At 49.6% G+C, this 27,730-nt stretch overlaps 2 long non-coding RNA genes across 3 annotated transcripts in view; one reads left to right on the forward strand and one right to left on the reverse strand.

Moving 5' to 3' along the window:
* Window positions 1-17,049, reverse strand: part of LOC116419639 — a 33,181-nt gene extending 16,132 nt beyond the window's left edge. The window contains exons 1-3 of the long non-coding RNA XR_004229900.1: window positions 16,966-17,049; window positions 15,803-15,899; window positions 3,979-4,077 (exon numbers count right to left, since the gene is read on the reverse strand). This is a non-coding gene — a long non-coding RNA (uncharacterized LOC116419639). The remainder of the gene's footprint in view (window positions 1-3,978; window positions 4,078-15,802; window positions 15,900-16,965) is intronic.
* A 75-nt stretch (window positions 17,050-17,124) lies between these two features.
* LOC100913353 lies at window positions 17,125-20,125 on the forward strand. Of its 2 annotated transcripts, none has more exons than XR_004229901.1 (3): window positions 17,125-17,456; window positions 18,297-18,451; window positions 19,881-20,125. It is a non-coding gene; the product is annotated as an uncharacterized LOC100913353 (long non-coding RNA). The 2 variants fall into 2 exon arrangements; XR_001121219.2 differs by having other exon boundaries at window positions 17,125-17,301.
* Window positions 20,126-27,730: the final 7,605 nt, after the last annotated feature.

Below are 27,730 nucleotides of genomic sequence, written 5' to 3' on the forward strand. Positions count from 1 at the left end.
TCGATGCACAATCATCTGTGAAGAAAAAGGCATTCACCTTGCACCAACTTTTACTGCACTTTAGTCTTGGCTTGTAGCCTTTTCAAGTTAATTTACCAAACATCATGCTCAAAAAGCATGGGAGTAAGCACACAGCCCTGCTTTACTCAACTGGTGGTTAGGAAAATAGGAGAACATCATCCATTATCCCAAACCTAGGAAACGAATCATCATGGAAGGCCATACATGAAGTTCTCCAGGCATTTACTAAATGACAGTTGAATCTCCTTGTCAAGGCTCATTACTGGACCCTGAAATCTGGAGCCACAATGCTCTTAAAGCTCACCTAGTGAACTTTTGAGCTGAGCTCTGGTGCCCAGCTTCTTGATCTGTGGTTTGCAACCCCCTTTGGTTCTCATAACAATGTGAGGGTTGTGAAATTATGATTTAGTATCAGTAAATGTTTGATTTGTACACCTCTTGTATATGCCCCTATGCTGGACAAAAAGGGGTTGCAAGTGCAAAAAGTTTAAGAAGCCCTGCTCTGACAGAAAGAAAAGCCCCTGAATAAAAGCCCAAACACAGAGTGTGGATGCTTTTGCAGAGTACCCAGGGATTCTCCCTACAATCCTGTGATGTTACTGATATCCCTGAGTCAAAGAGCCAAAGGCCATTGTTCCTGTCTGGCATCACACCCTTAATAAGTTGTGAGTGTAAGATTCCAATCCATGTCTATTTTAACTCAATAAGCCTTTATTAATCACCTCCATACACACCAGGAACTGCGTTAAGCATTGGGATTCAAAGACAGAAGAGAGTCTCGTTTCTCAGAAGCTCACTATCTAAGAGCTCTATAACAACAGACAGTGAGCAGAATAAATGGGAATTAATGGAGAGAAAGTACTAGATTTAAAAGAAATCAGAAAAGGCATCTCCCAAGTGATTTTGGCTGGGACTTGAAGGAAGTCAGGGAACCAAGCAATTGAGGAAGGAAAGTGTCCATACATGAGGAACATCCAGAAACTGAGAAATGGAGGGTCTTGTCCAAGGACCAACCAGGAGGACAAGAGTACTGGGTCAAAAGGCATAGAGGAGGCTGTGAATGCACATGCTTGTCTCCTTACCCACTTGCCTTACTGCCGCCTGAGCTTTGGGCTCTGTAGAAAAAGCCCCAGAAGGGGTCCCACAATCTCCGAGAAACCCTGAGTTCCAGTCAGAGATATTAAAGCGTGACAAGTTTAATTAACGCAGCTACGAAGACCACCGGCTCTAGTCTCTCACCAGGAATCTCCTCATCGGCTCAGCCTCCTGAGATCGAGAATATGCCCTGAAACCTTGCAGAGCTCCTTCCTGTCCCTGATTTGCCCAAATTAACCATTGCCCCAAAGTAGGGGGGCACTACAGTTCTCTTCCTGTTTTTTCTTCACCCAGGCCTTCGTTGGAAATGTCAGGCTCCTGCTTTCTGGTGATAGAAGAAACTGAAAAGGTATTTCCACAAAATAGTGCTTTAGGGGAACCGCCTCGAATAATTCAGAGAAGGATGTAGGGGGCCAGAACCAAGTATTAAAATTAAATTGTTCAAATTTAATCATCTTTAATTTAATTTTTAAATTAAACTTTTAAATTTTTTTCGTTTTTGTAATTTAATTATTTAAAAATACATTGCGAATATTGTCCTCACAGGTTCTTCCCCACTGAGCCACAAAGGGAGCTGCCTCCATCTGCAGGGAGAGTGGGCACAACATGTCCCGTAATGCGTGTTTAGCCCGGCAGGCACAACTAGGCCTGGGCCCTACGGGCAAGGATGGCACCTGAGGCTGAGAGCTTTAGGAAAGGAGGGCACGAACGGAATGGGAACACGGGCCTCAACAGCAGGGGCGCCTCAAACGGAAAGGGCTTCCCAGGATGCACCGTCGCCGGCTTCCACAAAGCCTGGGACACCCAGGCAGACGAAGACCAAAGGCCCGGACTTAGTTCACGGCCGGCCCCGGGAGGAGAGGCGATTAACGCGGGACAGAGAAGGATCTACTTGCTATGGGGGCTGCTGCACAGGCAGCTGGGTCCCCCCAAATAAGCAGCAACTCAGTCACATCCGGGGGAAACCACGGGATGGGTCCCAGGGAGGCTGGACAAGCCGGGAGGAGGAACGGGCCGCAGGAGCTGCCGGCTTCGGAGCGGCGGCCAAGCCAAGCGGGCAACGCCCGACCTCGCTCCCGCCCCAGTGCCCGGGGGCAAAGGCCGCAGCCAGAGCCACTCCCCCGGAGCATCCGCTCAGCTACCGCCGCTTCCGTGGGCGGGCGCGCTCAGCCCGGCCAAGCTGCGGGTACAGCGGCCGCCAGGCCGGACCCCCAGAAGGAAAGGCCCCTAACGAAAGGGAGCAGGCTCTGGAGGCAGGTCCCGTTCCCAAAGGGACAGAGACGGGATTGGAGAAGCAGGGGTCACGTTACCTAAAGGGACAGACAGGATTGGACAAGGTCACGTTACCTAAAGGGCCAGAGACGGGATTGGACAAGGTCACGTTACCTAAAGGGCCAGAGACGGGATTGGACAAACAGGAGGTCACGTTACCTAAAGGGACAGACAGGATTGGACAAGGTCACGTTACCTAAAGGGCCAGAGACGGGATTGGACAAGGTCACGTAACCTAAAGGGCCAGAGACGGGATTGGACAAACAGGAGGTCACGTTACCTAAAGGGACAGACAGGATTGGACAAGGTCACGTTACCTAAAGGGACAGAGACGGGATTGGACAAGGTCACGTTACCTAAAAGGACAGAGACGGGATTGGACAAGCAGGAGGTCACGTTACTAAACGTACAGAGATGGGATTGGACAAGCAGGAGGTCATGTAACCTAAAGGGATAACGATGGGATTGGACAAGCAGGAAGGTAGGATGCCCTTGAAATTAAAGGCTGGAGGGAAGGGCCTTAGCAGCGTCAACAAAAGCCATCCGGAGCTCAGGCCGTTCAATTAAATCAACATTAATGAAGTGCCAGGAACTGTGCTCGGCTTTGCCTGCGAAACATGAAACAGTCCCTGCCTTCGAGAAGTTTATTTCAGGTGAGGGAAAGTACATTTATGGAAGAAATACGTTCACCCTGGATTCCCCTCAGTAAAGAAAGAAAGCAGTGGCCACACAAGGTCACACCCAGGGGAGCAGGAAGGTTTCCTTGTCCTAGAATCAGAGCTCCTCAAGGATGTTGCGAATTTACAAATGGCTCCCAAAAGGAGAAATGGGTGGATACCCCGATACCCGCCTCCCTTACACAGAGATGGGGGAGGAGGGAGATCCCTGAGGTGGAGCACTCCCAAAAAAGAGAAATGGGTGGATACCCCGCCTCCCTTACACAGAGATGGGGGAGGAGGGAGATCCCTGAGGTGGAGCACTCCCAAAAGGAGAAATGGGTGGATACCCTGCCTCCCTTACACAGAGATGAGGGAGGAGGGAGATCCCTGAGGTGGAGCACTGCATATATTGTCAAACTTTTTCTATGTATTGTTTTTTTTTTCTCTTTTTCTTTGAAAAAAAATCTTTATAGATGGCATTCTGAATAGGATGAGGAAGGAATATGGGGAAATAGGCAATATGAAAAAAGGCATTCACAAAAATTTATCTTTAAAAAATAAGTGAATATTCCCACTGCAGCTATTCCTTAAGACACAACTTTAAGATCCTTCAGCAGCCTGAGCCCCTTCATCTGGAGACTCTTTTATCAATGTCCAGCTCTCCAGCAGGGGTCTGATCAAGACAGAGGGCAGCAAGTCTCTCCCTTGCCTTGTCCTAGACTCTCTCCTACCGTGGGGGCTGCCTGCCTTTTAATCATGTCTAATATGGGGAAACAGAGGCCAGGTAAGAGGTCTGAAAGGTTTAAAGAATACTGTTCCTGATCAACCTAAGAGACTCAACTGGTGGCAACCCTCCAAAGCCTAGAGCCAGCAGCCTTTAAAATAGTCTGAAGTTAAGAGAGTTGTGCATTATGGGAGCGTCAGTACTCACCCCCTTTTCCAGCCTGGAATTCTGGGCTTCCTCTTGGCCGGTGCAGCATCAATGCTTGAAATGCTCGTACACTCACTTCCCACATAGTCCCACTGAAACCTGTGTAAGAAACGATATCTCTTAGCAAGAACTCCCCCGACTCACTGATGAAGGCAGGAAAGACTTATTTTACAATCTTGCAAGAATGGGTATCTGGGTGACCAGATCCACCCTTGGGGCACCAAAGGCAGCATTTTATCTCCTCTCCTTGAGCTCCTAAAGCCCAAGTCCCTCCCCTGGTTCCCCACTAATTGGATGTTACAGAAGTCACACAACATGAATCTCCACCTCCTTATTACAGGGCCAGCCCCCCCCCCCCAAGGAGCTTCCAGTCTAGAAGGGGAAGATCCCTCCAACCTTAATTATTCTCTGATGTCCTTGTGGATTTCAGTTTCCTATTTTAAGTTTCAATGATTTAATTTTCATAACTGTGGAAGCCATTTCTAGCATCCAGCAAGGTTCCAGACTTCCAGCTACTAACGGCACAAAAGGAATTCGAACTCAGGTCCTGACACGAAGCGGGATCCCCTTCCTATTATCCCCACCTAAGTCTCTATCTCCAGCTTTCATTTTTTGTCTGGGCTCTAAACCTGCAAGGTCCACTGCCTCACAAATAGCTTCCCCCCCCCCCCCATTGTCCCACCAGTAGCTTCAACTCAGAATGTTGAAGACCGGAGCCATCATTGTTCTCTTCCCTCCCCTCCCCCGATCTGTTCTCCCAATCTGACTCCCCCTGTCTCCTTGCCTCCATCTTGTTTCCCACAAGCTTCTTGGGAGAAATTCAATGGGTCCTCAGGGAAAGGAAGCTTTTGGTGGGGTTTGAGCCAAGAGGGAATGTAATATGGCAGCAGCAGGAGGTCTGGGGTCACAGAGAGCCAAGTGAAGCAGAAAAAGAGCCTAGCGGGCAGAGTGGCCCCCACAGGGTGATCCCCTCAGCGAGCCTCAGGGCAGCAGCAGCAGCAACATCCACAGGAGCCTTCATCTCCTCCCCTCCCTCTTCTCCCTCCACTCAGCCTCCCAGGTGTGTGTGGGAGGGGTAATGAGTAGTTTCCTACTCATTAAGTGGATTGAAAGTGTGTGGTTTGGTTTAGTTTTCCTTACTTCATTTATATAAAGAATGAGTTTTCCATTGTTTTTCTGGGTGTGGCTACAAATCCCCCCTCAGGTGCCAAGGTGTGCGTGGGGAGGGGGAGAGGAGGGGAGCACTCAGAGAAAGTTTAATTTTCAGAATGTGCACCAGTTCCCAACCTCCCTCCAGGCTGTGGCCCAGGCAGTTCTATTAGATCTGCTGCAGGGCAGAACTGCCCAGGGCCAAGAGAGAGAGACAGAGACATAGAGATACAGAAAGACAGACAGAAAGAGACAGAGAGGAGAGAGAAAAGAAGAGAGAAGGAAGAGAGAACAGAGATAGAGACAGAGGGAGATAGAAAGAGGGAAGGAAGGAGAGAGACAAGGAAGGAGGTGTGACCTCTCCAACACCCCAGGAGGTGTAGGGGGGCCAGGCCATAGGTTTTCCATCCTGCCCATTTCTGGCTGGAAGGTTGGAAAGGAGGAGGACACAGACACTATTATTCCAATGCTCTCCATCTTTCCCTCTTCCTCCAAGACTCAGCTCAAGCTTCATCTTTACGAAAGGACTCCCTTGGTTCCCCCCCCCCCCCCGGCCTCAATGACCTGCCTTATATTTATGGGTTGATATCCCTGTATGTGGGCATATTGTCCTCTCACCACCTCCATTACCCAGAGAGCAAATCCTAACAACCAGGATGAGCTGTTGAGCTTCCTGGAGGAAGTGAGCCTAGAGGGAGGTGATGGGAGAGCAGGATGACATCTTCTCTGAGGGCTGCCTCAGTTTCCTCTCTCCCTCCTTGCCCAGGCACACACACACACACGGATGCATACACATGCACACAGATGCAGATACATACAGACATACAAGCACCAGAATGTGCACACACACGCACACCCTTGCACATGGGCCCTGAGGCTCTGCAATGACTCCCACCCACGTACTGTACAGTTTCATTTAAAGAGAACATCACCAATTTCCATCTTGTCTGCCCGGGTCAGGCCCAGCATATTGGCTAGAGGCAGGTCAGCAAGCCCCAGGTGTTCCCCCAGGACCCCTGGAAGCCCTCTCTTCCCAATGCCCCACCTTCTCCCCTGGTCCCCACAGAGGTCCCTCCCATCCCCAGAGGGGAACCGAAGAATCCTGGGAGGCGTTTCCCCTGGAGTTCTGAAGAGCTAGGCACTTGCTTTATCTCTTTCCCACAGATAGTCCCAGGGATCAAGCATCTTCTCCCTGCTGTCCCTTAGAAAGAATGGGAGCCCCCAAAGAGCCCTGAGGAGGCCCTGGCTGGCAAATTGAGAGTGTCATGCTCAGGCACCGATGGCTACATAATACAGGGAAGAATTGCTGCTAGGAAGCACCGCTTATCTGCTCCGGAAAGGAGGGGAACGACAGGGGGGAGACTTATTTTTTGGCATTTCCAACACAGAAGTGGGGGATGGGAAAGGGGAGCTCTTTGGTCAGAGAGGGAGCGCTCAGGCAGTGGGCAGGAACACATCCATGGACGCTGAAAATATTGCCTTGGTCCTCCATTTTGGACACTTTCCCCATGACTGATTAGCTCCTGCTGTAAAAAGTTCACTGGGCTATGCTATCCATTATCACCCTCCATTCTGGCCTCTTGCTGGGAATATAGAAGGCCCCATCTCTGCTCTGGCTCAGGCCGGGCTCTCACGTCCAGTGGAGAGGGTGAGTCAGAAGGAGCTGCCAAGGGTGAAGCCCAATGTGGGAACCCAGGACAGTGGGGAAACGGCTTCCTTGGTGCTCCCAGGGGAGTCTGGCTCGGGGGTGGCTAGGGATCAGATGACTTGCAGGGCTTTGAAGTCTCATGTCCGTGAGAAAAACTAAAGGGACTCGTCTCCTGAGGGCCTGACTCCTGGGGAGCCTTAGCCATGTGACCCAGTCTTTACCCAGTCCCTGCTGAGATGGCAAGCTCTGCTGCTCACGGGGAAGGGGGCGTATTGAACAGGATTTCATCAAATCACTTCATTTCTTCATCCGGTCTGAAGTCCAGAAAAGGCAGCTTTTCATCCACCTATTGCCTGCTTGGAGCTGGCTGGAGGGTCACTGAGAAGAGACCTGGATGAGCCCGCCCCCACATCAATCACACACTTGAACTTTAGCCAATAAGTGACCCCTTTGGCCCTCATTGGGAGCCAGAAAATGGCTGGTTTCATAGCTAACATAACCCACTTTTGAAGACAGTGCTTCTCACACATTACTTCTACCCATTCCAGCCAGTCAGAACTACTTAAAGCCAGCCCCTCGTCTCTTACACAATTCACCTCATGCTCCTAGAACACGTTCTCTCTTTGCCCCTTCCTAGTGGAGGCTTCTTTCCTCTAAGTTTCAGTCCAGGAGGTCCCTCCTTCATGCTCCTTCCTCCCTCACTCCCATTCCAAGCTGGCCAGAGATTCTTCCTTTTCAGATCTCCCCGTTACATGATCTATTCTAGAATTCTCAATTTGATATATACATGCTGATCCAAACATTCACCATTTTTTCAAATACCATGATCAACAAATCAATGAACCTTAATCCAACTTTCAGACAATTGAGCTTCCCTCTCAATAACTTTAGCTCTAGCTGTCAAACTAGGTCTTGCCCCCCCTTGCTTTGTTGCCCTGTGCTTTGTGGACTTCTCTGGGAATACCCCAAGCCCCACCTCCTAGCACTCTCCCATATATGCCCATTAGTCTAAAAGCTGCTTGGGAACACAGACTGTATCTTCTTAAAACCCTCAATTTCCAGGACTTAAAACAAGCCTCGTGTATAACAGATGCTCTAATAAATCTTTATTGAATAAATGAATATTCCTCCTACTGTTTGCAAAGTATTGATGTGCTCTTTGCATTCAACAGAATCACAAAACCTCAGGGGGCATCTTGTCCATCCCATGCCCAGAAGGAAATTACTACCATAATGTCACTACACCCACCACCAGTCCATGGCTATTGCAAAAGCCTACTGCTGCCCAAGTGGTCTCAAGCCTTTACTCAGACACCCAAAGGAGAAGGACTTGTCTCCTCCAAGGCATCCAACCCTTATTAAAACCCAGCACAACTTCAAACTGTGCATACCCTTTGATCCAGCAGTGTTGCTACTGGGCTTATATCCCAAAGAGATCATAAAGAAGGGAAAGGGACCCGTATGTGCATGAATGTTTGTGGCAGCCCTCTTTGTAGTGGCTAGAAACTGGAAACTGAGTGGATGCCCATCAGTTGGAGAATGGCTGAATAAATTGTGGTATATGAATATTATGGAATATTATTGTTCTGTAAGAAGTGACCAACAGGATGATTTCAGAAAGGCCTGGGGAGACACGAACTGATGCTGAGTGAAATGAGCAGGACCAGGAGATCATTCTATACTTCAACAACAATACTATATGATGACCAGTTCTGATGGACCTGGCCATCCTCAGCAACGAGATCAACCAAATCATTTCCAATGGAGCAGTAATGAACTGAACCAGCTACACCCAGAGAAAGAACTCTGGGAGATGACTAAAAACCATTACATTGAATTCCCACTCCCTATATTTTTGCCTACCTGCATTTTTTATTTCCTTCACAAGCTAATTGTACAATATTTCAGAGTCTGATTCTATTTGTATAGCAAAATAATGGTTTGGTCATGTAGACTTAATGTGTATCTAATTTATATTTTAATATATTTAACATCTACTGGTCATCCTGCCATCTGGGGGAGGGGGTGGGGAGTAAGAGGTGAAAAATTGGAACAAGAGGTTTGGCAATTGTTAATGCTGTAAAGCTACCCATACATATAACCTGTAAATAAAAGGCCATTAAAAATAAATAAATAAATTTAATTAATTAATTAAAAAAAAACCAACATAAAAAAAAACTCTGGAGTTTGGAGATAGTACAACAATTTGGAAAACAACTTGGAATGATGCAAATAATGTGACTGAGCTCTCTGTACCCTTCAAACCAGAGGGGGGGGTGCAGATTGGGACTTCTGACAAACTCATGGGCACAGGTGAAATGTTCCTGCCAAGGATGGGGCAAACCAGAGAACAGAGCTCGCTTTGGGAATGGCCTCACAGCCCCCAGGGGCAACAAGAACTTGGCTTCTTGCCAGGCTGTGTGACATGTGAGCAAACTGAGTCAGAGACTGGGCATTGGCTTGGCCAAAGCCCCTGGTCAGGGCCTGTCAGAAGTGGCTTCCTGCCTTCTGCTGTCTGTCTGCTCTTCCCCCAACCAGCTCCCCCTCTGCCCCTCTCTCCCTTTGACCTTGTCTCCTCTGTCTCTGTCTTTCTGTATGTTTGTCTCTGTCTGTCTCTCTGTATCTTTCTTTATTCCTGTCTCCCTCTGTCTCTGTGTTTTTCTCTATTTCTGTCTCCCTCTGTCAGTCTCTTTGTCTCTGTTTCTCACTAAATGGGTGCAGCCTCAGTCAGACTGAGACCCTAGCTTAAAAAGGCCAAGGTCCCTCACTGTATCCAGGGCCATCTCCAGTCATCCTAATCTATATGTGGCCACTGGACTCAGATGGCTCTGGAGGTCTCTCCCTCTCCCTGTTTCTGTCTTTGCTTTTCTGGACTTCAGACCAGATGGCTTACTTACTCTGAGAAAGTGAGGCAGGTAACCTTGGCCAGCTTCCATCACTTAAATCCAATTCACTTGCATGTCACAGCATCCCCTCCCTAAGGTCATGGTCCCCTTTGAGAATGAAGGACAAACAACAAGAGTAACAACAACTGCCTCTGTCTTTCTGACTCTCCATCTCTTTATTTCTTTCCCCTTCCTCCCTCTCTCTCTCTCTGTCTCTCCCTCTCCCTCTCTCTGTTTCTGTCTCTGCATGTGTATGTCTCTGTCTCTCTGTCTCTTTATTTCTCTCCCTCTCTCTGTCTCTCCCTCTCCTTCTCTCTGTTTCTGTCTTTGCATGTGTATGGCTCTGTCTCTGTCTCTTTATTTCTCTCCCCTTTTCTCCCTCTCTCTGTCTCTTCCTCTCCCTGTTTCTGTCTTTGCATGGCTCTGTCTCTCTGTCTCTTTATTTCTCTTCCTCTGTGTGTCTCTGTCTTTCACAGACATACAAACACATAAATAATGCAGATTTATGAAAGTGTGGTCCTTTGAGACAAATTTAGCAAACTTCTAGGTGATAAGGAGGAAAGCTAGACACAATAAGATGTGATTATTACCTATAAATTTGCTGAAATGTAAAACAGGACCAACCTTATACATATGCACATGCAGACCTGGATGTACTTACAGATACCACTACACACACACACACACACACACACACACACACACATACACACATACACACTCTGTTCCTGGCTGGGATTTCTGAGGGACTTTGAAGCAGCTCAGAGGCCATATTCTTTGAAGTCGAACAGTCACTAATCCTTGGCTGACTTATCTTGTCCCACAGACCAACTATCCCGGGAGGAAGAGGAGCTCATCCTCAGCACAACAGCCGTCTGGTCTGATGCTCAGAGGTGGAAGGATGTATATTCACTCTTTCATTCATTCAACAGATATCCACTGAGAATATCCCTGGGGAAGGCCCCATGCTGAGGAAACAGAGGCAGAAGAAAGACCTGGTCACTTCACTGCCAGAGCAAGCCGAGAGGAGGGCAGGGAAGAATCAGTCCTTTGGTCAGGCCACCCCAAAAGGGCAAATGCTCAGTGCTTAGATAAGCCCACATTTTACATCTATCACCTGACAGACAGACAGACAGACAGACAAGGACCAGCCATGGCAGGGCACCTGGTCTCCAGAGCTGACAAAGCTCAGTATTATATACCAGGAGAATATAGACGAAGGGACACTGGATGGGGCTCATGTCAGTTCAGATTCCCTTTTTGGCAATGGCTGCATGGGCATAGCAAGGCACTGACCTGGGGCAGCCTGTTCCCTCTTCTGTGAAAGAAGCATCTTGGCACTTCCTTTCCCAGCCTCCCAGTGTGAGGTCCAAAGGGCTCTGGCCATGGGAGTTATCATGTTCTATCATGAGTTAACCTCAATACATACCCATTTAACAAATGTTTCTTGAATATCCACCATGCCTAAGGACTCTCAGTTTGAGGGGAGGAGCTCCACAGGGGCACAAGACACAGTCTCTTTCCTCAAGGTGTTCTTAGCTCAAAGAAAATGCCATTGGGCAAGCTGCAAGAAATGGTATAAGGTACAAGGAAGCTGGAGACAAAAGCTGGAGAGTTGAATACTTAGGTCTGTGACCTTACTGATAGTGAGGTCACACTCCCTCCACTAGTATAGAGCACAGTCAATCCAGGCCGTTGAACTCTGGGGACAAGCTGGAAGAAGTTCAGAAGGCCCCGAGAGGGTGGAGGGCCTCAAGTTCTTGCCTTAGGAGGCTCTTGTGGAAGAAGCAGGCATGGTTTACTTGAAGAAGACTCAAGGGTCCTATGATGGTAGGCTATAAGTTTTCAAAAAGCCATCATATGTTTAGTCCCAGAGAGAAGAACTAGGAGCAGCAGGTGCATGTGACAAAAGCCAGTTAGCCTTGAGATCAGGAAGAACTTCCAAATCCAACAATTTAAAGTGCAATAGATGACTGAGAAGTGATGAGCTCCCTTCTTAGAGGCTCTGGGCAATGGTTAATGTCTATTTGTCAGGAATATCGTAGAGAGGAGTCTTGTGGAGGGGTGGGCTGGGCTAGATCACACAAAGGTCCCTTCCAACTCTGAAAGGGTGTGATCAATCAAACTCTTACCCAAATCCTCCCAAAAATCCTACAGAGAAGACTCATCCAATGTGCTGGAGGCTTCCTCTGGAGCTCTTAGCATCCCATGGGTACCACTGCAGCCCTTCCCAGAACTGCTCTTCTGATCAAAGGTGAGGCTGGCTCCTACATGCAAAGGAGGCAGCCAGGACCACGGACAGAGTTCTGACTTCAGCCTGAGAACCTCAGCTCCTACCTTGAACAAGTTGTTGAAATGTTCTGGTCCTTAGTTTCCTCGTTTTTAGAATTAAGGGTTGGAACTCGAGGTTCTTAATCCACCATCCTGGGAATTTCTAGCCGATCCTCCTAAGCCAGTTTGAACACAAAGTCAGACTATGCTGTTGTCATTTGTGGATCAGTGTACATTTGGGGAGATGACTTAGTAGGATGACAAAGTAAGCAAGCGTCTGAGGTAGACCACTAGACATGATCTTCCTGATGACTCCAAGTCCAAAATACTACTCTCTTGGCAGCTATAGTGGGGAGTGCCATGGGGCACAAAGCACCAAACCTACAGGAAAACCTAAGTTCAAATCCAGCTTTAGAAACTTAGTTGTGTGACCCTGGGCAAGTAATTTAACTTTTATCTGCCTCAGTTCCCAACTGTAAAGTGGATAATATTAGCATCTCACTTTCAGTCTTATGGTGAAGATCAAATGAGATAGTCTACATAAAGTGCTGGCTATAACTACCCACTTTGCCATCCTGTCGCTCCCAAATAATAACTGCCATTCACACGGGGCTTTTAAGATATTACTTCATCTGAATCTAAGAAAGAACGCTTCTCTACTCCTCAGCGGAGTTCTCTATTGGCCAGACTTTTGTCTGCATGAAGAGACTAGACAACTCTAAGTAGAATAAGTGAGGATATGAATGAATCATTGAACAGCAACGGACTTTGGCATCACTTGGGATAGAGTTTGACCAACACTAATTGGATCAGTAGGTTTAAGGTCAAACCCAAGCTAGTTGCTACTTCCCTGTTAGCTCTCAGGAGGTTTTGCTGAGGGACTCCGAGGTCAGGGACAGGAAACTAAGCTTCAGGCAGGGCAGGGTAGGGAGACTGAGGCCCCCAGGTTCTTCAGAAGGACACGGCTAGGGAGCCACTACACAGGAGGGGAAGAGCTGCAGACGGGCTTGGATGCAGTCACTTCCAATTTATTTATTCTTGCCAAGTAGGTGATAAGGTCTGTTGTTTCTGTGCTGCCGAAGTGTTGGGCTTGGGGCCCATCTCCATTCCGAGCCCTTTGAACTCTGAATGCTGCCCCGCAGCAAAGCCCGGGATGATCACTCACACCAACACTTTCACTTAGATACGATTTACTGAAAGATGTCAGGCTAATTAACTCATAGCACGTAAAAAGTAACAAACTTGAACTGTTTTTCTTGACGCCATTAATTAGCAGTTAAAAGGAGTCAGCCCCAAACATCAATATCACTCACACTTCTGGCATCCTAGGGGCAAGAAAGCAAGCCACACAGGAGTGGGGAGGGCCAGGAGAAAAAGGAAACGGGGATGCGGCCGTGATTAACGATCAAAGGGCAGCCTGTGACTCTGGACTTGACCCTCCCAGCAGGAACATCAAGATGGAATCGGTCTCTCTGCCCACTGATGTTGTTGCAGGGCCACAAGCAAGCTCCAGACAAATCCCTTTAATAAACAGAAGGGGAAGCTGCCCTGGACTCCTTGCCATTGCGTTACATTCCACAAGAGGGCAGCCAAGCATCAGCTTTGGGGAGCGGAGCTGCCCACCTTCCAGGGAGCTGTCCAGCACTACCCTGCCTTGGCCAAGAGGGAAGCAGTCTGGGAGACCCAGGCAACGCTGCCTCCTCCTCAGCCAACAACAAAGGGCATCGGGAGAAAGGGCAGAGGCCCCGGTAATAGGCCGCAGAAGCACAGGATCTGCCCCCATTGACTTTGCAGATTTGGGGACTAATTTAGCTAACAGAAGATGACTGAATCCATCCCTATCCCCTGCAGCTAGTTCATATCCATTTAAGCCTTTCTCAGCAACCATTGCTTTCCTAATCCAGTCTGGTCTGGCAGTGGCTGAGGGAGGTCTAAGGAAGAAAAAGGGCCCCCAGCCAGGAGCTCCTAAAGCAGCTTCTCTGGTGCATGCTAAGAAGAGAGTCAGCGCTGCTCTCAGAGGTCAGGTAATTGCTTCAGAGTTCTAGAGTCTCACACCTTGACTGGAACACAGTCTCTCTCCAAATGGATGGAGATGTGTTCCCTTCTGTTAGGAGAGTTCCAAAAGGATGCTGTTGCTCATCAGCAGGATCCTGGATCCACATGCTCCTGAGCATTCATAGGTCAAAGTGAGGATCTCCCATTCTGCTTGCCTACTGAATAATAGTTAATAAAATAATAGCAATAATAACACTAATTTGCATTCACATAGCACTTGCAGGCTGCCAAAGCACTTTACAAATGTTATCATCGTTAATCCTCACAAAAACCTTGGGAAAATGCTCTTTTAATTTAACATCCATTTTATAGTTGAGAAAACTAAGGCAGGAAAATATTGAATGACTTGGCCATGATCACCTAGGTATTAAATGTCTGAGGCCATATTTGAATTTGAGGGTTCCTGACTCCAGTGTTCAGCAGCACAATAGCACCACCAGGTGGAAGGTTTGGGGGGTTGTTTGGTTTTTTTTGGGGGGGGGAGATTGTCTTGCTTTGCAGGGGTACAAGGTAGCTGGAAGAGAAGTTGTTTCTTCTCATTTTCTACTTGGTGACCTTTTTTAAAAAATTCCCTCAAAGTTCAACTTCAGTTATTTCCCCAGGGTGAATTTTCATGCACATACACACATTTGCATTTCTATTTGCATATGTATGCATACATCTAGGATGGAGCCGTATATATCCTCACACTATGTCTATATCTGTATATATTATATATATATATATATATATATATATATAGTGTGTGTGTGTGTGTGTATGTAGTATGTATGAACATATGCAAAGACTGAAAACATAACCAAGATAGAACCCCAGGGAAGAAGTCATCACACAATCCCCCACTTGTTCCAAGCAGGGGACTTTCCCTCCCATCAAACCCTGGCTAAGGTTCAGCCCAAATAGCTGATCAATACGAAGTAATCACGAGATAGGAAATGAGTCTCTGGTCATGTTGTCGGTTCTCCACCTACACCAGAGGAAAGGGGACCAGGACTTGCTGAGGCCCTAGAATGACCTTCCCTCTTCTTTCATCTTTCCCCCATCCTCTGAGGACAGCAGATCCTGCCATCCTTGACTCTAGGCACACCCTTCTGGCCTTCTTTCCAGGCTTTTGTCAGATGCCCCTCAGTTTCTGGGGAGATGTAGGGGAAGGGAGGTGGAGACTTGTCTGCCTCTGAAGGTGTCAAATGCCCATCGAGACCCAAGCCAGAGCTTGGTGCCCTTGTCTTGGCCTAGAGGAAGCCCAGCTCTGGCCCTGGCTTCTCTGCTACCCACCAGGGGTGAGTGTCTCCACTAGCTCAGTCTCCAAATTCTAAGAAGTTAGTTCTCCTTACTAAGAGCTTTTGTGTCAAGGCAGAACATGTCCAGGTTACAGGCCTGAGTGAGGAGCCCAGAGTTCCTGGCAGGAGACAAATGACTATACTTAACACAGGGAGCAGGAGGAGGGATAACACTGCCCACAGTAAAAGTGTATTTGGTGGAGTCCACACTTACCTATGGCTCCTCGCTCAGGAGGAGGGTCCTCACTTCCCCAGGGCTCCTCACTCAGGAGCAGTGTCCTCACTTCCCCAGAGCTCTTCTCTCAGGAGGAGTGTCCTCACTTCCCCAGGGCTCCTCACTCAGGAGAGGTGGCCACACTCATGATCTTTTAGTCTAAAGTTTTGGGAACTCTCAAATGAGGAGAGTCCCTCCCCCAGGGTGGATCACATCTTCTGGATTTTCTTGTCTTAGACAGGGGCCTGGGGCTGGAGGGACCTGCACTGGGGCACCCAGCTAGGATGGCTCAGAGGCAGGGCTTGAGTCTAGCTCTTCTTACCTCCAAGGTCCAATGCTTCAGTGGGGTCTCATCAGCTCCTGCTCCACCTGGTGGATTCTCCCAAACAACCAGAGCAAATGTATCTGTGTGAAATGTCCTTTGGGGAGTCACAGAAAAGAATCAACTCAGAAGATGGCAATCGCTTCTTCAGTTCTGGAGTATCTGGCTGTCCTTTCAAGTCAGATCCTTGTGCCATCTCCAGGGAGCTCCTCTCTCCATACACACACACGCACACACACACACACACACACACACACACACATGCACACACGCATATACACACACATGCTCTCTCACACACACATACACACACGTGCACACACACACACACACACACACACACACACACACATTTCTTCCCCTGACTTCATATAGTACTTGAGCATCTCTTTAATGCCCGGCTCAGGATGTCCTGCATTTTCCAGGGCCCTTTCCTTGTGTCCCATCTCCCATTAGACTATTGCACAATTGATTCACTTTTCACTGCCCCCAGGGTGAGCACACAGTAGGTGCCAATGGGAAGCTTGCAGATTTTCCTCACTGCAGTGTAAGCCCTTCCTGGTGGGGCACGTCTACAATTCCTGTCACCAGGGATGTCTTGAGCTCAGCGGTTTGGAGGGCAGTGGGCCAGGCCAATCCAGTGCCCTGCCAAGTGTGGCACCAAAAGGATGAGAGCCAAGGAACAGGGGTCTGGGGGGGGCAGCTGGATGACCAGAGGCACTCTTCAGGGCTCTGAGGACACACAGGCCAAGGGGATTCCTGGCTGACCAAAGCCTCTTCAGGGCCCTTGGGGACACACAGGCCGAGGGGACACCTGGCTGACCAAAAGCTCTGCAGGTCTCTGGAGACACACAAATCAAAAAAAGCCCTGTCCCCAAAGATCTTTACTCTAATGGAATAAATAGTGTAGTTGTTTAGTCATTTCAGCCATGTCTGACTCTCCCTGACCCCCTTTGGGGGTTTTCTCAGCAAAAACGCTGGCGTGGTCTGTCCTTCCTTCTCCAGATCATTTTGCAGGTGAGGAAACTGAGGCAGACAGGGTCAAGTGACCAGTCCAGATTCAAATAGCTAGTAAGTGTCTGGGGCCATATCTGAAGTCACCAGGACTGTAGGACCGTGCTCTGTGCACTATGGCGCTCCCTAATGGTCTTGTGATGACTTACCCATTGCTAAACTGGGCTTGGAGAAAGGAGATTTTTCAATCTCTCCCTCCTAGGGCCCAGTACTGTGTCCTCCTCTGAAGTTCCATTATTCTACAGGCATTCCGAGTACCTACTATGTGCTGGACCTGGTGCTAGGCTACGAGGGGCTATAAATAGCAACAAAGCAATCCCTACTTTCAATACTTGGGAATAGGAGAAGCTCAGGTTTATGTCTACCCAACACTAATAGAAAGATAAGAAATGCACCAGAGATGGTGAAGGAGACCACTAGAAGCTGGCAGGGGAGCCGGAAAAGCGCCATATAAAAGAGCCATGGCTCTCGATTCTGAGGCAAAGGTGACGGTGGAGCACTCTTCAGGCATGAGGGCCGGTCATTCCCAAAGCATGAGAGCAGAAAATGCCAGTTTGTCCTGATCACTCTGGAAAAGGGAACAGTGTCTGGTGACCCTAGGTGGCTGAGGCTCCGTGAGTTAGTCTTAGCCACCCATTAGGTACTAAGAGCTAGGAATACAAAGAAAGGCAAAAAAAGGAGGATCTCACAACATAACAGAGGGATATGAAAGAAAAAGAATCTTTAAGGGGGTGGGAACATATGGTGAAGACCTGCAGCCTTGTAGGAAATGATAGGGAGATTTCCTGGAGTGCGAGCTTAAACAGGGGAGAAGCTTTCCAGTGCCCACCCACCCCCCTCTCCGATCAGAAGGAGAGAGGGTGCTAAGGGGCAAGGGGAACTGAAGGGGCACGAGCTGCGGAGCTGATTTGATCCGCGGGTGCAGGAGTTTCTAGAGACAATAGTGGAGTCCAGGTGAGCAGCCAGGTGGGAAAGGGTGATACATCTTGATAATATAGGTTGGAACCAAATAATGAAGGACTGAAAAAGCTCAAGAGAGGGATTTAAGTAAGTGGGGGTAAAGGCAGGGAGAGAAGGTGAGATGGTCAGAGCCGCACTTGGGGAAAATCGCATGGGCAGCTGAGTAGGGAAAGGCATGGTGACCAATTGGGAAATTGCCACAATTATATATGGAAGAGATGGTGAACTTCTGCTTAAAGTGGCAGCTGGGTTAGTGAAATGAAGACTTGATCAATAAGCATTTATTAAGTGCCTATTGTGTTCTAGACACCGTTCAGATATGAGAGACGCTGTGAATGTAGACATGGCAAGTGTTGGCAGTTGCCCATTAAGTGAATTGACCAACATGGGAGAACTGTCGATGGTAACCAGGCCAAGAGCCTGGGCCAGTGGCCCCTGTTGAGCAGACCCTTTCAAAGCTCACCATGCTAGAAGGGATTCGGGTACAAGCTCAATGATGGGTGGGTTTCTGTCATCCAAGCCTCAGGAGGCAAATCACCAGGAAGCTGAGCACAAATTTGGAAGAAATCACCAGTGGGAACCAGCCACTCATCGCCAGGGCAGAGGCTGTGATTAGGTCAGAGGAGGAGAACAGAAGCAGGGGAGATACAAAGAGAACAAGCAACTTTATCTCAGGTTCGCACCCACTGCACCCTCTGCTGCTGTTTGGGAAGCAGCACGAGAAGGGGAGAGGTCTGCATCTGTTAACCTCTCTGGGTCTCAGTTTCTCCTTCTGCAAAATGAAGGAATTGAGCCGGGGGACATCAAAAGCCACTCCCGGTTGGTTCTAAAGCCACACTCTCTTCCCGTGTTTCAGTCCATCAGGTATCTGTACTCTCCTCTGTCTCACTGACTCCCTTCTGCCAACCCAACCTCCACTAAACCGCTAAGTTAATGCTTTAGCAACCTCAAAGCTTCCAAGGGCATTAGAATTCTAAGCTGAAGGGTGGGCACAGCTTAGCAGTAGGTGGAGCTGGAGGCAGGAAGGCCTTGGATAAAATTCTGGCAGGGAATCCCACTTACCTACTCCAAGACTCAGTTTTCCCCAACTCCCTGAAAAATGGGGCTACACATTCGAGGTGTGCCTCGGCCACGCAGGGGTTGATCAGGTGGCTGAAGTGCTCTGTAAACTTCCAAGGGCCATTGAGATAGTCTTGGGTTTTGTGTCCTTGTTTTTGCTTCTGGTTTCTGAAGTCTAGTCCGAAAGGTTTCCCAAGAGGCTGGAAATACATTTCCATGATATAAGGAGTTCTAAAACATTAGAAACTCCCATTTCTCAACTCTTAACAGCTCTCCAAGTGAAATGAAGTCTTCTGTCCCTCCTCTGAACTGACTTAAGCTCAGAGCTCCCCAGAGAGGTTAACAGCAGGGCTTCTGGGAACATCAGGGGCTGTTTCAATGACAAGAAAGCATCTGTCCCCATTGGTTTCTGGATACAACTCTCACCTACTTCCAGCCAGACATGGCTGGGTATTTAACCAATTGTTTGGCTCAGATTAGTGGATGGGATAGCTGCTCCTTACATTCCCCCAGGTCTGTCCCAACAGCCTCCCCCACGGAAATGGAACTGAGAGCCAAAGGCTTCAAGAGCAACACCTGCGGGGCTGGGTGCCCTGCCTGTGGTGAACGCCGCTGTCCCCCATCAGAGGTGCTGAGAGGAAAAAGGAGGCTCCTCAGCCTAGGGCCTGGCCCCTGACCACGTGCAGTGGAGAGAACCCAAAACAGCTCCTTCGGGCCAGAAGCTGGAAACATGGCTAGGTCCCAAAGGACAAATACAAAGGGCTCCCCTTCTGGGAGCCGGTGTCAGAGGGCCCCTCGGCTGTGCCGGGAGAACAGATGGTGCATCACACGTGAGGGACGGCCACGAAGCCGGGGCATCAGATGGACAAGTACGACAGGGGGAAGGAGATATGAGATGCAGAAGACTGAAGTCAGCACCCCGGGGTCCCTTTAAACTCCGACCACTTCTAGGTCTCGGTGGAGTTACTCCTAGGCTAAAATGGGGGAATGGGAGAGCCTCAGTATGGGTCATCAGGCATTTAGTCCAACCTCTCTTAATTTACAGGTTAAAAAAAAATGAAGCTTTAAGAAGTGAATGGACTTATCTGGGGAAGAAGACTTCCTAAATGTGGATCCAGAATCCAAGATGAGGCTCTCTGTCCTGCACCACACTGCCTCGAGGAGGAGAGAGGGGCTTCTTGGTGTCCTGGAAAGATCCCAGAGCTGTGATCAGCCGCATTCGATTCCAGGCTCTGCCTCCATTGTTGTGTGACCTCGATGTCACCAGTAAAATAAAAAGCATGATGGCAAGATGATCTCTAAAGTCCCTTTCTCTCCAGAAATGTACATGACGCTGAATGAAAGAGCTTTTCAGAAAAGAAAACCCAAATCCCCTTTGCCCTCTGCCCCCTTGGGACTTCCCAGCCTCTCAGTGGCACTGAATGGTTCCCAGGGTGTTGAGCCCTCCAAGGCTCCATCACTCTCTTCTAAGCATCCATTGTCCTGTGATTTGGAGCATGAATTGGAAATCACGAGCCCAGGGTCTCATTTTAGAAAACGCTCAGGAGAGAAGAGTCCTGTCCAGTGGATGGGAAATGACTGGAGGCTGGGCAGGGAGGAGGGGAGCCTGGCCAGTGGCTGGGGGGGAGAGGGGCTGGAGGGTAGGGATGGTCACGAGAGGCCAATCCCACCGAGATTCAGGAGATGCGGCTCCCATGCAGCCCGGGCACTGCCGCCTGTGGCCGTCACCAAACACTGGACTGAGCCTTTGTCAGAATGAGACAGCGGCGCTCTTAATGGCCCATCAGCCTCAGATCTGGCCCTCATCCTGTCATCAGATGCCGGGCCCTTGGGATCCATGAGCCCCTGGGACCACTCCTAGCGATACTGACAGTGGCAAAGGGTCAAGAATGGGCCCACGACAGGCCCACTGGGGAGTCCTAGCTGCTTAGAGACCCGGACAGCTCCAAGTGAAACACAAAGGAAGGTGGGCCCTCCCTCCTCCAGTCTCTTCCTCGTCCCCTTCACTCTCATGTCACTGATTGTTACCGGTTCTTCGGCTTCATGTCTCTCCCCTCTATTGCCCCGTCGGCCTGAGATGCAGGATCTGGCTCGGGGACCCTGGGCACACCCACAAAGCAGACAGAAGACACGATGACTGAATTTTTGAATGAATGGAAATCCAAGGAAGCTCCCTGTGCTCTCAAGCAGAGGACAGCTTGGCTGGCAAACTCCCTGGACGTTAGTTGGGCCGCATAGACCTAGGCGCGGCTGCCCAACATGGAGCCCTCCCAAGCCAGCGGCCTCCAGGGGCTCCGGGCCTGCCAGGACTTATCAGTGCTTAAGTGACCTCAGCCTGTCTGGGCTCCCACCCTCCCCAGCCCAAGAGCCCTCCCCCGTGGGGAGGGGGCCACAGTGGGGGTCTTGCAGACCAGGATATCTCAGCAGCAGCTCTGGGCCGGGTCAGACAGTCCTGTCCTGCTGGCCCAGGGGATGCAGAGAACTTCCTAAAACGTCCCCAGGTTTTGGGCTCTTCACACAAAGGGTTAATCACAAGTGAAGGCCAAGAAGGAGCAACATTTGGTTAGTGGCTGGAGAATGGGCTCAGGTTCAGATTCTGCCTTTTCTGCCTGTGGGGGCTGGGGGCTCCTGACCCAGATCTGGGATGCTGCTGTCCACATTCTCCCTTCTGCAGCCAGGGGTTCTTAAGCACCAGGGGTTACTTGGATGCCCCAGGGCCCCTGCCAGAGAGCCCCATTTCCCTGTGCTAAGTCTGAGGGCGACTGGGGTCTAGAGTAGCAATCTCCCCTCAGAGCTGCAAGGTCAGGGAGGACAAGACTGGCACCTGGCACTGAAGCAGCTTTAGGAAAGTTGCCTCCTCCATGCCCAGCCCAAAGGCTCGTGGGACTTGGCCGGAGTGCGACAAAGGCGTAGTTAGTTTCATGTCCCAAATGCTAGCGACTTCTCTGGCCTGGGAGCATGGCTTCTGCTGTCAGGGACTCCAGGGACTTTTGTACCTGTTCATGAGTGGGGGTCGGGGGGGCTGCTCTGCTCAAGCTAGCCAAGCGACCCCTTTCCCACGTGCTGTGAGCCAACATCCCTGATAATGAAGCATGCTCCAGAGCAGGTGAGCCCCCATGATGTAGGGGAGACAAAAGCAGAGGGTTTGGGGCTCTCTGGCCGCCTTCCCAACGTCTCACACCCATCCAGCTGCATGAGGAGCTCGTGCTGCCCGGTGTGTGGCTGGCTCTGATGCACCCCTCATGTCCCTGTGACAACAAGGCTGGGAGACGCTGCTGCAGAGGAGAGCTGTCTCATCACAACCAGGACCTCAAGCTGGATACCTTAGGGGGACGCGAAGCCGAAGCTGTGCTCAGTTTGCTAATCGATCTTCTCCCTCAAGCCCTCAGTGGCCCGGAGTCCCTGGGTCCTGAGAGAAGCACTGCCTCCCAGGGGCTGCCAGGAGGACCCCTTCCCCTTCATTATGGGCCAAAGGTAACCTTGGAGACCACTGGATCCAACTCCTGTGGTGTACAGATGAGGAAACGGGGGACCAAAGTGCAGAAAGAAGAGCAGAGGACCAAAAAGAGAGGAACGGCACAAGGAATCCTAGCTGAGCCAGGAAGGATGACTAAGTTGGCCTCCTGATGGCTGCTGCTGCATGCCTGCCCCTGGCTTCATGCAGGATTGCCCCTCAGCCGGGATTCACGACCCCTTGGCCAGGATTCACAGCCCTCAGCCGGGATTCATGGTCCCTCAGCCGGGATTCACGGCCCCTCGGCCAGGATTCACGGCCCCTCAGCTGGGATTCATGGTCCCTCGGTGACATCCAGACTCTCTCACTGACTGAGGAATGAAGGATGGGGGCCACGTCTCCCCTTTCCTCTCCACTTTTCACCTGCCTCCTGCAGAGCCTCCCCTTGGAGGGCAGAGCCAGCTTACCTCCTGATGTAGCCCTAATTGTACTAGCAAATGGGATCTGATGTTACATTAATTAATCAGCAAGGAAGCGCTGGAGGTGCTGTCTTATTACATTAATCGAATAAGCAAGGTCTGGAGACAGCTGCAAGGGGGCTGGGCTTTGACTTCTGGCATGGGCGCCTGTTTGCCAGGTTATGGGAGATGCTGCGGTCCCCAGAAGCACCTCTTACACGCCCCCAAGCCTCTTCTTTCCAGCTTGTCCCAGGAGGTGGCTGCACTCGTTCCCTGCACTTGGGCTTCACGGGGCAGAGCCCTTTGTATTGCACCAGGCTACAGCTGGGGGCGGGTCCTTGGGCTGAGGAAAACCTCTTTCTGAAAACATCCAAGAAAGAACCTGGAAATGGGGAAGACGCAGGCTGCCTCCTAGCAGCAGGAATATGGGTGGATGGATGGATGGTGGATGGATGATGGATGCATGAATACATAGATGGAGAAATGGAGGGAGGGATGGATAGATGGGTGAGTGGGTGGATGAATAGGCAGATGAATAATGGATAGATGGATGAATGGATGGATGGATGCATGAATAAGGAGATGAATGGATAGGTGAATGGGTAGATAGGTGAGTTTCTCAAATATCTGATTCTTTCCCCTCATAATCCCTATTCTACCCTTTCACTTAGCTAGTCCCTTGGCAGACTGAGCAAGGGTTCTCCATATTTACATGTAGAGTGATTATATATAGATAGATATATGTAGAAAGAGGGAGAAGAGAGAGATCACCCATATAGTGATTCCAATACAGAATTAACTATAATCCTGAATATTATGAGCATCTTCCAGACATCCTTCCTCTCTCCCTCTCTCACACCCACCTATTCACTCACCCAGAGATCTCAGCAAGCAGTAGAAAGCTTAGACTCTTTCTTATGCCGAGTCCCCATTTACTCATCTGGGAAATAAGGGGGTGGAACCAAATGATCACTAAAGTCCCCTCCTCCTCTCACGTTCGGGGATTCTGCAATGAGTGGACATCTGTGGCAGGTCTGTGTGCTTGCTGTCACTCCATTTCTAAGAGTCTGCAGGTCTGGGTTGGATCTCCAGCAGCCACTGTCAGGTGGCTCCCGTGTATTCCAACATAGCACAACATAAGAGGACCAGTAACATCATGGGTGACGTCCCGACTTGTGAACTGGATTTAAATGAGGCAGTTGCAGAGTCAGCGACCTCACTCTCTCTTCCAGCATCTTAGAAGTCCAATGGTGAGATAAGAGTCCAAATAACCGGCAGTGACCTTGGTGTGACCAAGTGCTCCACAGGGCTGGCTTCAGCTGCCTTCAGGGCCAGTGAAACAAATTGTTCTCATCCGTCATGGGAAAGACCTCACATGCTTAGGGCAGTCCCACCCCTAACTCACCATTGGCTACCCTCAGCCTGATGGAGCCCGTCTGCCAATATGGTTTTACTAGGGTATCGCTGCCATCCATGCTACAGCTTCTCAGAGCCACAGAGGAGAGTTGGGTGAAAAACAAACACCCAAGGTGGATGAGCAGCCCTGAAAAAGGCTCAGCAAGCCTCCATACACAAGGTGATCATCCTCCCTGAACACCCCACGTGTGTGTGTTATTATCTGATGATTATCCTTTGAAAAGAGATTCTTCCCTCAATAGCATAGGTTTGACGGAATGATGTGACTGCTGGGGATTTGCCCTTACTCTCTCCCTCTTCCCATATGGCATCTGCTTCATGCTGAATTGACACTCAGATCCTGGGAGAATCGGAGTCAGGGGAGCACACACATACCGTCTTTTCCCAGCCCTGATTAGAAAAAGGCAATTTGAACCACCAGGTGGTGCTGTTGGCCACTCCCCTGATTTTCACCTCAACTCTAACCCTAAAAAGTGATAGGACTAAAGATAGTGCTCTTCAAGTTGTGGCCTGTCCAGAGAAGGGAGCAGAGGACCTGTTACATCCCTAGTCCCGGACATCTGCTGCTTTTCTTAATTTAGTTAACATAACTTTAGGGATTGGGCTTCCACATCATAGCACTGATTTTTGTTGTGCTTTCAAACCAAGAAAAGTATATAAATCTTTTTTACGACAAACTGTTAGCTAATTGCACCGTGTCGGTCTTGTGTTTGTAAAGAAGAATTTTGAAAAATCAGTAAGTTCACATAAGATGAAAATGATCATTTGGAAAACTAATCTGACAATGGCAAATAGGAGAACTTGGGAGAAGCTGGAAGCAGGTATAAGAGAACAGAACCAGGAACAATCTAAGGGAAGTTGTCAAATGGCAAATTTAGGCTCCACATCAGCTGGAGCTTCTTCACAATCAGAATGAATGAAAAGTGGAATGGGATGACTTCAGACTTCAATTGGAATCTTTTGAGCAAAGGCCAGAAACCATTTGTCATGTGTGCTATGGATGAGATTTGAGAGGTGCTGGTTTAAAGTCTCACATCCCTGCCCACATTGATGAATCTGTTTTCTTTATGCTTGGGAGTTTAATATAAAACATAGAGACATGAGAAAGTGAAGTTAGGGAAATAGGGTAGAAAACATTAGTGCTTCATATTCTCTGATCCATAAGATACGCCAGAGAAAAATCTGGTTGGTGAAGTTGCTTGGTCTCTTTTCTGAAGATTCTGATGGAAAAGGAGAAGGAGGAGAAGGAGAAGCTGCACTTACACAGCAGACCAGCCTACGGTACCAACACTCTGCTTCTTACAGCTCGGAAACAAAAGCAGGAGCACGTCCCTCTTAGTTCCCACTAAAGAGACATCAACTACAAGCAGTAGCAAAGAAAAGTTTCTGAAAACCAACAACAGAGCCATTCACTCAAGGAATAAATAAGTGGTCAGAGGAGATGGCAGGAGGAGGGGGAAGAGGACACTCAACAGTTATTTATTATCCTGGGTTGAAAACTAAGGGAATATGAGGTTTGGGTAATTATTCCCACAAACACTGCTCAGCGGTAGCTCTGTTTTCTAGAGTTTGGGGAGCATGGAAATGATTTTTGCAGCCTCATGCCAGGCTCCCAGTTAGCTACCCTCGGGTCCTGGGTGGGGTTTTTTCAGTCATAATCTTCTTCAAATCATAATTCACAAGCCTCCACCAGAGTGTTTTTATTTTCACCAGTCAGAAGATATCTATTTCATAACGTGATTTTTAATTAAATAGCAATAGAAGTTAACCATAGAAGATTCCCCATCCCATCTCCTACAACTTGTACAAATACAAACACACGCAATGGGTAGAACAGATGTTAACAAAAATCACGCTTAGGGCAACTGCACATGGGAATAAGGGAGCATTCGCACATGGAGGAGAGGGAACACAAGTGAGTGCAACGCAAAAGCGGGTCCTGAGTTCCACAGGAGTCCCACGGGGTCCTCTGGTGGGCCTGCTCCCTGCCAGCTCTGGATTCCAGGCCTTTGATCAAGACTCTGGCCATCAATGTACACCAAAGAGTCTTGAAAACATGCTCTTGGCCCCTTCCATTCGTTGACTCTAGGCCCCATTTTGGAATTTTGGCAGCTCATCACCCAAGGTTGGGAGGCACTTGTCCATAAGGTGTGTCAAGTTATAGACAAACTGCAGCACAGGGAAGAGCTGAGACCTTTCTGTCAGCAGGCCATCTCCCTCCATCGTGCACCTGAAAGCAAGCTGTGTCCTCATGAAAGCTGTGAGGGTCCTCAAAGATAAAGGAAGGAGATAATGCCGCCGCCCTCCATGGTGGCTGTGGCCCTGAGACCGGGCCAGGGGGCAATCAGGAAGCTGTCTCTCAGAGCGCAGCGCAGGGCTTTGTGAAGGACAAGGGGCAAGAAGCTCAACAACTTTAAGGGAGGGAAGTCACTCTTTTCAAGAGGAAGATTCTTGTGGTGTCCTGGTGCGGTGAGTTGTGTGGCCTCACGTGGAATCCAGTCTCATCTCCTGCTTGGACAAGTCCCCCAGACAGAAAGCGCAGGGTAGCATTGCCTAAGCACCCAAAGGCAAGAAGGGAACTTATTATTGCTGTTATTATTAATGAATAATAATGCTGATAACTCACTAATGTTAGAAGTGGAGGGAAGAAAGAAGCTGAAGAGGTCTCCTCCTTCCATTCTTTGCTACCATCCCCTGATCTCTCTGTTGTCCTTCTGCCCGGAAAGCCAGACTCCATCTGCCCCACAAAGAGACCTCAGTGCGTTGGCCCTGGAGACGTCCAAACCCTCGGTTCAGATTCACCGTATGTGGCCGTTCCCCTCCGCCTGTCTGTGCCACAAGGAGCCGGTGGGTGCCCCGAGGTCTCGAGCCAGGCTGCCCTTCTTCCTGCCTACTGGCCGTGCCGAGATGAGGCTGACAAATGGGCTTCTGTGGCAAGGTGGCGAGCCCCGCCACACTGACAGGTGCCAGCTGAGGAGGGTACGAGCAGTAGCCCCGTGTGGGCCCAAGTCGAGGCGCCAATCTGTCTGAAGCTCGGGGGGCTCAGAGGAGGAGGCGGCGGCAGCACTGTGTCGCCAGGGTGGCAGATGGCGGGCAGGAGGGGGTAGCGAGCAATTCCTAGTAAACAAATTCTTTATCATTGATGGGTTGTGGGGAGAAGGAAGATTGTCTCCAAGGCTGCCAGGAACGCAGCCAGAAGGAGAGGCAGGCAGTCACTGAGGACGGGGCTGGAAAAGTACAGAGATGACCCCAGAGCACAGAAACCTTTCGGATGGCCCCCTTTTGTCATGCTTCATTAGGCCCAGATAGAACTTGAATGAGAAATGTGCCCCCCAGGAGAACGGCAGCGATCCCAGGAGAACTGTATGGCCTTTGACCCTCAGGCTGGTCCTGCCTGGGTAGGAAGCATTCTGGCCCAGTAAGGCTCCCTTCCTCCCATCGGTGTCTGGTCCCTCCATTTGGGGGTGTGGGGGCAATCCGGCCATACTTCATTCCCTTCCAGCCAGGCTGACCTCTGACTCTGGGGGGCTGTGCCATCAGGCCCCTGCTGGGACTTGCCCCGTTCCA

Source organism: Sarcophilus harrisii, chromosome 5, assembly GCF_902635505.1.
Source record: "Sarcophilus harrisii chromosome 5, mSarHar1.11, whole genome shotgun sequence".
In the NCBI taxonomy this organism is placed as follows: domain Eukaryota; kingdom Metazoa; phylum Chordata; class Mammalia; order Dasyuromorphia; family Dasyuridae; genus Sarcophilus; species Sarcophilus harrisii.